The 8,029-nt window shown below is 38.5% G+C and overlaps 1 pseudogene; it reads right to left on the bottom strand.

Moving 5' to 3' along the window:
- Positions 1 to 7,062: 7,062 nt before the first annotated feature.
- Positions 7,063 to 7,489, bottom strand: LOC149122271 (large ribosomal subunit protein eL29-like; annotated as a pseudogene).
- Between the last annotated feature and the right edge of the window lie 540 nt (positions 7,490 to 8,029).

Raw genomic sequence — 8,029 nt, 5'->3', positions numbered from 1 at the left:
ACTTCATGGAAGATACCTCTCTCTGTCTTTTTCTCTCTCTTCCTCTCTCTCTTTCTCTCTCTCAGTCTCTCTCTCAGTCTCTCCCTCTCCCTCTCTCTATATGTAACTCTTTTAAATAAAATAAATATATCTTCAAAAAAAAAAAAAAAGAAAGAAACAAGAGTTATCTGTACCTCCGTGTTTATAGCAGGTTGATTCACAATAGCTCAGATATGGAATCAACTCAGATGTCCCTCAATTGATGACTGGATAAGGAAAATGTGGTACATATACATGATGAAATTTTACTCAGGCATAAAAAAATAAAATCCTGTCTTTTCCAAAACAATGGATGCAATTGGAGACCATTTTGCTTAGTGAAATAAGGCAGTACCCAAAAGACAAACACAGAATGTTTACTCTGATTTGTGGTAACTAAATATATAGAGTACTGAAAACAATGAATGTATATGAGTGAAACTGACATCTTAAGATGTGGTTGTTTATAACTTTTGTCTGTACTCAAAGAACAGTAGAATTTCTGCTTAGTACTTGTTGAATTCTTTATTTGGTGGATTATTAAGCTTGTAAATTGAAATTTCGTCATCACAAATATTAAAAGAAAAATAAGGAAGGAAGAGCCAGGAAGGGAGGGTGGGTGGGAAGTACATTATGTTCTTAAAAGTGTATAGGTAAAATATATGAAATCTGTTTCCTGTATATAAATGAATACATTCATTTAAAAAGTAAAATTTATAAATGTATGAATCCACATTTTTATAATAAATCCCACCCTCACCAGTCCACCAGAATAAATCTTGATATGAAAAAGATAATAATTTAAGACAAATAGATAAGCCATAGGATATGACAGAGAGTAAACCCAAATGTAACCTCTGAAGGTTGGTACTTAAAATTATTTTGCAGACTCATGCTTCTGTGCTTCTGAAAATTCCCCTATGGTGTTTAAGAGATGTATTTTTGTATAATGTTATATGCGGTGGAGAGAATTAAACCAGAGGGGATTAGAAAATGTTGAATGGGGTACACATTTGCTTTAATAATTAAGATGTTGGTTAGGATGCCCATGTTCCCATTCCGAGTGACTGAGTACCATGCCCAACACTGGCCTCTGTCTCCAGTTTCCTGCAATATATTGCAGATTCTAGTGGACAGCAATGATGGCTTAAATAGCTGAGTTCCTGCCACCTACATGGGAGACCTGAACTGAGTTTTCAGCTACTAGCTTCTACCTGGTTCAGACTCAGTCTTTGTGGATACTTGGAGCTCTCGATCTGTGCTTTTCTTTCTGTGTGTCTCAAATAGATAAATTTAAAAATAAAAAATTAAAATGAATTATTTGATCAAAATGCAGTTATCAAACTTGGACTTCTTTGGACTACGTCATTCGTTGTTCCTGTGGACACCCAACCTTCTAGGTTCTTTACATTGTCCCATAATCCATCAAAGGAAGAAAATCAAGGATGACAAAGCCATTGGTATTTACTGGATTCATATAGGATTCTGATAATTAAATTTCCATATTACTTTCAGTTTCTTATAAAGAGAGAATAAATGAATATGGTATAAGAACGTATTTCTTGAAATCATACTATGTTTTTCTAAAAAAATTAATTTAAAGTCTGTTCTATGATAGTTGAGCTGGCACAGGACTCCATATCCTTTTGGGTATTTGGAAGCCTTCGCTGAAAACAGCACCTATTGTATTGACTTTAGGAAATGGCCCTTCTTCACTAGGCCTGAGATTGAGCTCAGCATCTACATGTTTTTATGAGCCTGTGTGTTTTACTTGCAGGTTCTCTGGTGTTTGTGTCATTTGCGTTGCCCTCAAGAATCTGGCCTAGTTCTGAGTATTCTGCTCTCCAAAGAATAATCAATCTTTGATCTGAATGTTTAAATATTACATATGAAAATGTTGATTTGTTTCGATTTTAATAATAAACAGCCTGTTTTTTGTAACTAAGACATTCAAAGCAGTAACAAACATTAAAATTACTTTACTTCTTTAAACATAGACTAAGCTGAGTATATATAAATATATATATATATATATATAAAGCATAGCCTCCCATATCATGTTTCATAAACATTCTTCAAGTATTTTCTAGTTCTTTTGTGAATTTAAATTCTATTTGGTTAAGATTAGATACTATTTAGACATTAATAGAGACAACATACATTTAATAATGTTTTATTTGTTGTCAAATCTTTGTGTCTTTTTCTAAGATTTATTTGAAAGGCAGAATTATATAGAGATAATGAGAGACAAAGAGAGATATTCCACTCACTGGTTCACTCCCCAAATGTTTGCAATGGGTAGAGCTTGGTCAAGTAAAAGGAAGGAGCCATAGGTGTAGATACTTGAGCCAACTTCCACTGCTTTCCCAAGTGTATTATCACGAAGCTGAACTGTCAGCAGAGCAGCTGTGACTTGAACTGTGCCCATATGGGATGATGACATTGCAGGTGGCTGCTTATCCCAGTCTGCCACAATACCAGCCTGTTCATGAAAATATCCTACACAGTACACAAATAAAATTTATAGGAAATATATTTTAATATACAATACGTATCAGTGACTATGTATAAGATAAGCCAAAAGTAATGGAAAAATGATATTATGTGTAATGTTATCTCAACTACACTAAGATAACTATTCCTAGTTCCATTTGGTGATATTTTTTTATTTCATTGCCTTACAGATTTTCTGTTTCCTGCCTGGATCTCCACAGTTTGAATATCATATAATTAACTGTAATTTATGCTATTTATTTTGTACAATGTCTTCTGAATTTCTTGTAATTGTGGTTTGATATATTATATTAAAATATATTATTATTATATTAATAAAGAGCTGGTGTTGTAGTGCAGCAGGTTAAGCTGTTTCTTGTGATGCTGGTATCTTCTGTTGAGTGCTGGTCAGCATTCCAGCTGCTCTGCTTGCAATCCAGCTCCCTGCTGCTCATGTGGGAGATCCAGATACAGTTTCTGGCTCCTGGCTTCAGCTTGACCCATACAGGTTTGTTGGAGTAAACTGGGGAGTGACGCCGTGTGTGGAAGACCTCTCTTTCTCTTTCCCTGCTTTTTAAATGAATGAATGAATGAATGAATGAGTGAATAAAATTTTTAAAAACAAGATTTAGACAATTTCTTTAAATATTTTTCCATCCATTCTCAATCTCTTCTCACTCTTGGATTTAAGCCACATGTATTTAGATCCTTTGACATTCTGTCAGTTCTCTTGGATACACTGTCCTTGTTTCCCCTGTAACTAATAGAGTTACAAAAAATGTAATGTATAGAAATGAAGTTGATGTTTTGAGATTTGATTATTGTTTATAGCCCTTACTCTTCTGTTAAGGAACAGTATTTTTTTTCTTTCTGTTTGTTGAATTCTTTACTTAGTGTAGAGTTAATCTTATGAGTATAAAATAAGCTTAAAGTAGATCATTGTAAAAATTTAATAATAGTATAAGGAAGGAAAAGGGAGGGCAAGAAGAGGGTAGGGTAAGAAGTAGTACTATGCTCCTAAATCTGTAGATATGAAATAGGTGCAATTTGTTCACCTTAACAATTCTTTAAATAAAAAAAATTCAAAACCTGAGTTATCCTATGAGTTATCTTTAAGTACATTTGATTTTACTCATCAGTACTGAATTCCTGATAAAAGCATCAGAGACCTGATTCATCTCTGTTAGTTTGTTTTTGATTGGTAGCATTCGTCTTTGATTATTTTTAAAGTTTCTATGGCTATACTGAAGCTATGTTTTTTATTTTTACTTTTTTTTTTTTTTTTTTTTTTTGACAGGCAGAGTGGACAGTGAGAGAGAGAGACAGAGAGAAAGGTCTTCCTTTGCCGTTGGTTCACTCTCCAATGGTCGCCATGGCTGGCGTGCTGCGGCCGGCGCACCGCGCTGATCCGATGGCAGGAGCCAGGAGCCAGGTGCTTTTCCTGGTCTCCCATGGGGTGCAGGGCCCAAGCACCTGGGCCATCCTCCAGTGCACTCCCTGGCCACAGCAGAGAGCTGGACTGGAAGAGGGGCAACCAGGACAGAATCCGGCGCCCCAACCGGGACTAGAACTAGAACCCGGTGTGCCGGCGCCGCAAGGCGGAGGATTAGCCTAGTGAGCCGCGGCGCCGGCCTGAAGCTATGTTTTTTAATCTTGAAGCTTGCAAATAATTTTTCATTATGCTCTTTTCCCTATCTATTTTTAATATCTGCATCATATCTTAGCCTGTATTTGATGATTTTTTTTCTTCAATGAGTGGGATTTCTTCACTCTTCGTATGTCATAAAAATTTCAGGTAAAAGTCAGACATAAAAACAGAAGACAATACATTCTGAAGTCTACTGCTTCCAAATGAATCTACCTTTCCTCTGCCAGGCTTCTTTATGGGGATTTGTGTTGGCATTGTCAACATATGGACTGAATTCGAAGCTTGTGGTTGCCGTGATTGACAGCGTTGAGGCTTATTGAACTATGGGCACCAATGAGTTCACATTTCTCCAGTGATATTTGGTTTTGCATCTATTAGGCTTTGCCTCATTTTTGTTGCCTCCAAGCAGATTCCATTTCTTGCAGCATTCCCAGTGTTTCACTATTGTTGTTAGTGTGGTGGTGTATGAGGAAGTCTTAATATTGTGGTAGCTGTTAATGATGGACCCATCATGCATAAAGCTGGTACTTCTATGACAATATTAGCAAAACATGGGAAGAGATAGTTTTGTGGGTCAGTGAATGAAACTGCTGCATGGGATGCCAGCCTCCCATATTGTAGTGCTGATTCGTATACGACTTCTTCTGTCTCAATGAAGCCTCCTGTTAATATGTCCTGGAAGGCAGCCTATGATGACCTGAGAACTTGGTTCCCTTCCACCCACATAGGAGGTCGGGGGTCTGGCCCAGCCATTATTGTTGCAGGATTTTAGAGGAAAAAAAACTGAGTAGAACATTTTCTTTCTCTCTCGCTCTCTGTCTCTCTCTCTCTGTTTCTCTCCTTCTCTCCCTCACACTTATTTCAAATAAATTAATTAATACATAAATATTTAATGAAAAGGGAGAGAGAAGAGGCATATTTGGGCAGCATTTTAGGACACTAATGAAATCAAATTGATACTTTTTAAAACTAGAATATTTTAGTAATATATTGATTATAATCCTCAGAACAAAAAACAATAACTCAAAAGTGTAATAAAGAAACCAGTATGACTGGCCGGCGCCACAGCTTACTAGGCTAATCCTCCGCCTTGCAGCGCCAGCACCCCGGGTTCTAGTCCTGGTCGGGGCGCCGGATTCTGTCCCGGTTGCCCCTCTTCCAGGCCAGCTCTCTGCTGTGGCCAGGGAGTGCAGTGGAGGATGGCCCAAGTGCTTGGGCCCTGCACCCCATGGGAGACCAGGAGAAGCACCTGGCTCCTGCCATCGGATCAGCGCGGTGCGCCGGCCGCAGCGCGCCAGCCATGGCGGCCATTGGAGGGTGAACCAATGGCAAAAGGAAGACATTTCTCTTTGTTTCTCTCTCTCACTGTCCACTCTGCCTGTCAAAAAATAAAAAAAATAAATAAAAAAAGAAAGAAACCAGTATGATATTAAAATGCTATATTATAAAGCATCTGATATAAAAAGAAATCTTATTGGCATTTGCATTGTATGCAAATGGGCTAGCTAATACAAATAAATACAGAGACTAGCAGAGTAGATTAAAAATGTGAATTGACTATGCATGACTACCTACAAGAAACATATTTTACATGCAGTTGCATACATAGGCAGAAAGTAAAGGTGTAGAAATATTTATAAAATAAAAAAGTACTTAAAATAGAACTGGACTATCTAAAAATAGGTTTGAAGACTATGGTTAGAGGTAAAATATTTTAAGAAATAAGTTACTAGAAATGAAAAGTTTTCTAGTGACCATATCTACAGAATACTCTAGCAATTATAAATAACACACACACACACACACACACACACACACATATATATATATATACTATAAAACAGACTTTAGATGTGGGCATTTGGTGTGGTGGTTAAGTCATTGCTTGAGATGCCTGCATCTCATATCAAAGTGCCTGGTTTCAAGTCCCTCTCAATCCCATCTTCCTGCAGATGTGTGCTCTGGGAGACATCAGGTAGTAGCTCCAGCAGTGAAATCACTGCACCATGTGGGTAGCTTGCATTGAATGCCGGGCTTATGGCTTTGGCCTGGGTCACCTCCAGATGTTATAGGCATTTTAAGAGTGCCTCAAAGAATAACCTTTATCTGTCTCTGTCTCTCTCTGTCTCTCTGTTTCTCTCTCTCTCTCTCTTCCTTTAAATAAATAAATAAAATTAAACAGGGCTCCAAAATACTTAAGAGAAGAATGAATACATTTAGAAGGTCTTATAAGCATCAGTAAGAAATATTAATACCTTACTTTCAGGAGTCAAAAATTCAACAAGGGAGTAGAAGAATTGAACAACATTATAAATCAATTAGTCCTAACATATGTATAGATCTTCTGCCCCAAAGCAACAGAATACACATACCGATTAGGAGCAGTTGAACACTGCAATGTTCAATGGTATGCAATGAACACAGTATCAGAGGATATAAGAGAACTGCTATTATACAACTCATGTTAGTAATCACAAATCATAAAGGGATGATAAGAAATCTACTTTTTAAAAAGAACATTTGCAAAATTAAAATATATCCACCTAAATGATCAATGAATGAAATAGAACATTACAAAGAAAGTATGAATTACTTAAATATAAAAGGAGATGAAAATGAAAATGGCCCAAATTTCTGGGATTCAGATCTTTTCTCAGATTTATGTGTACAAACAGCACAGGAGGACATTAGTCCCACGCAGAGAGCAGCCCAGTGGTCACAACAGCCCTCCTGCTCTTGCATTGGTAGGCAAAGGCTGTTAGAGGGAGCTTACGCAGGGCCTGGGCATCTTTGGGAGGAGGCTGAGCCAGATATGGGGCTGCATGTGCAGCCTAAGCCTTGGCCTGAGCCTTGGACTTGATTTCAACCTGGGCCTTGCCCTTGCCCTTGACTTGAGTGTGAGCCTAGGCCTTGATTTGAGCCTTGGCCTTGGCCTTTGAGGCTCAGTTTTGGCCTTTGTTTTGGTCTTTGCTGGGACAGCCTTAGAATTCTGGCAACGTGGTTATGGGCACAATTTCCAAGCTTGGGGTGGGTGATGCAGGTAAGTTGATCAAGCTTGCAGCTGATACCATCTGGGATCACGGGCTTAGCTTTCTTAGGCCTGACCAGGGCCTTGTTATCTTCAGCAGGTGTACTCATAGCCTTGGCGTTGTTGGCCTGCTTCTTCTTTAAACTTTTCTTGTTGTGCTTCTTGACAAAATGCATGTTCCTCAGGATCTTGGGATCCACCCCTGTAAGAGATTTGTATCTTTGTGATTGGTGTTTCTTGATGCCATTTCTGTGCCATTTTCGAGACTGGTTGTATGTGGTGTGATTTATGGACTTGGCCATGTCTGTGTTGTAACCATGGCTGCAGAAGCACCTGGGACAGGAAAGAAAAGAGCACAAAACATTTTTTTAAAAAATAAAGTAGAATTGGGGCCGGCACAGTGGCTCACTTGGTTAATCCTCCACCTGAGGCGCCGGCATCCCATATGGGCGCCGGGTTCTAGTCCCGGTTGCTACTCTTCCAGTCCAGCTCTCTGCTGTGGCCCAGGAGGGCAGTGAAGAATGGCTCAAGTGCTTGGGCGCCTGTATCCATGTGGGAGACCTGGAAGAAGCACCTGGCTCCTGGCTTCGGACTGGCATAGCTCCGTCCCTAGTGGCCATTTGGAGGGTGAACCAATGGAAGGAAGACCTTTCTATCTGTCTCTCTCTCTCTCACTATCTAACTCTATCTGTCAAAATTAATTGATTAATTAATTAAAGTAGAATTAAATTAAAGAAAAAATATTGAAAGTCCATGGATTTGAGATAGTGTTGTTATGATGGCACATTGCCCAAATTGAGTTGATATAGTACCTATATAAGTTCTAACTGTCCTATGTGTGT

Source organism: Oryctolagus cuniculus, chromosome 14 (genome assembly GCF_051225735.1).
Source record: "Oryctolagus cuniculus isolate XC-2025 breed Fujian yellow rabbit chromosome 14, ASM5122573v1, whole genome shotgun sequence".
Classification (NCBI taxonomy): domain Eukaryota; kingdom Metazoa; phylum Chordata; class Mammalia; order Lagomorpha; family Leporidae; genus Oryctolagus; species Oryctolagus cuniculus.
Note: the sequence above shows the minus strand (reverse complement) of the source record. Positions and strands in the feature narration are given on the sequence as shown.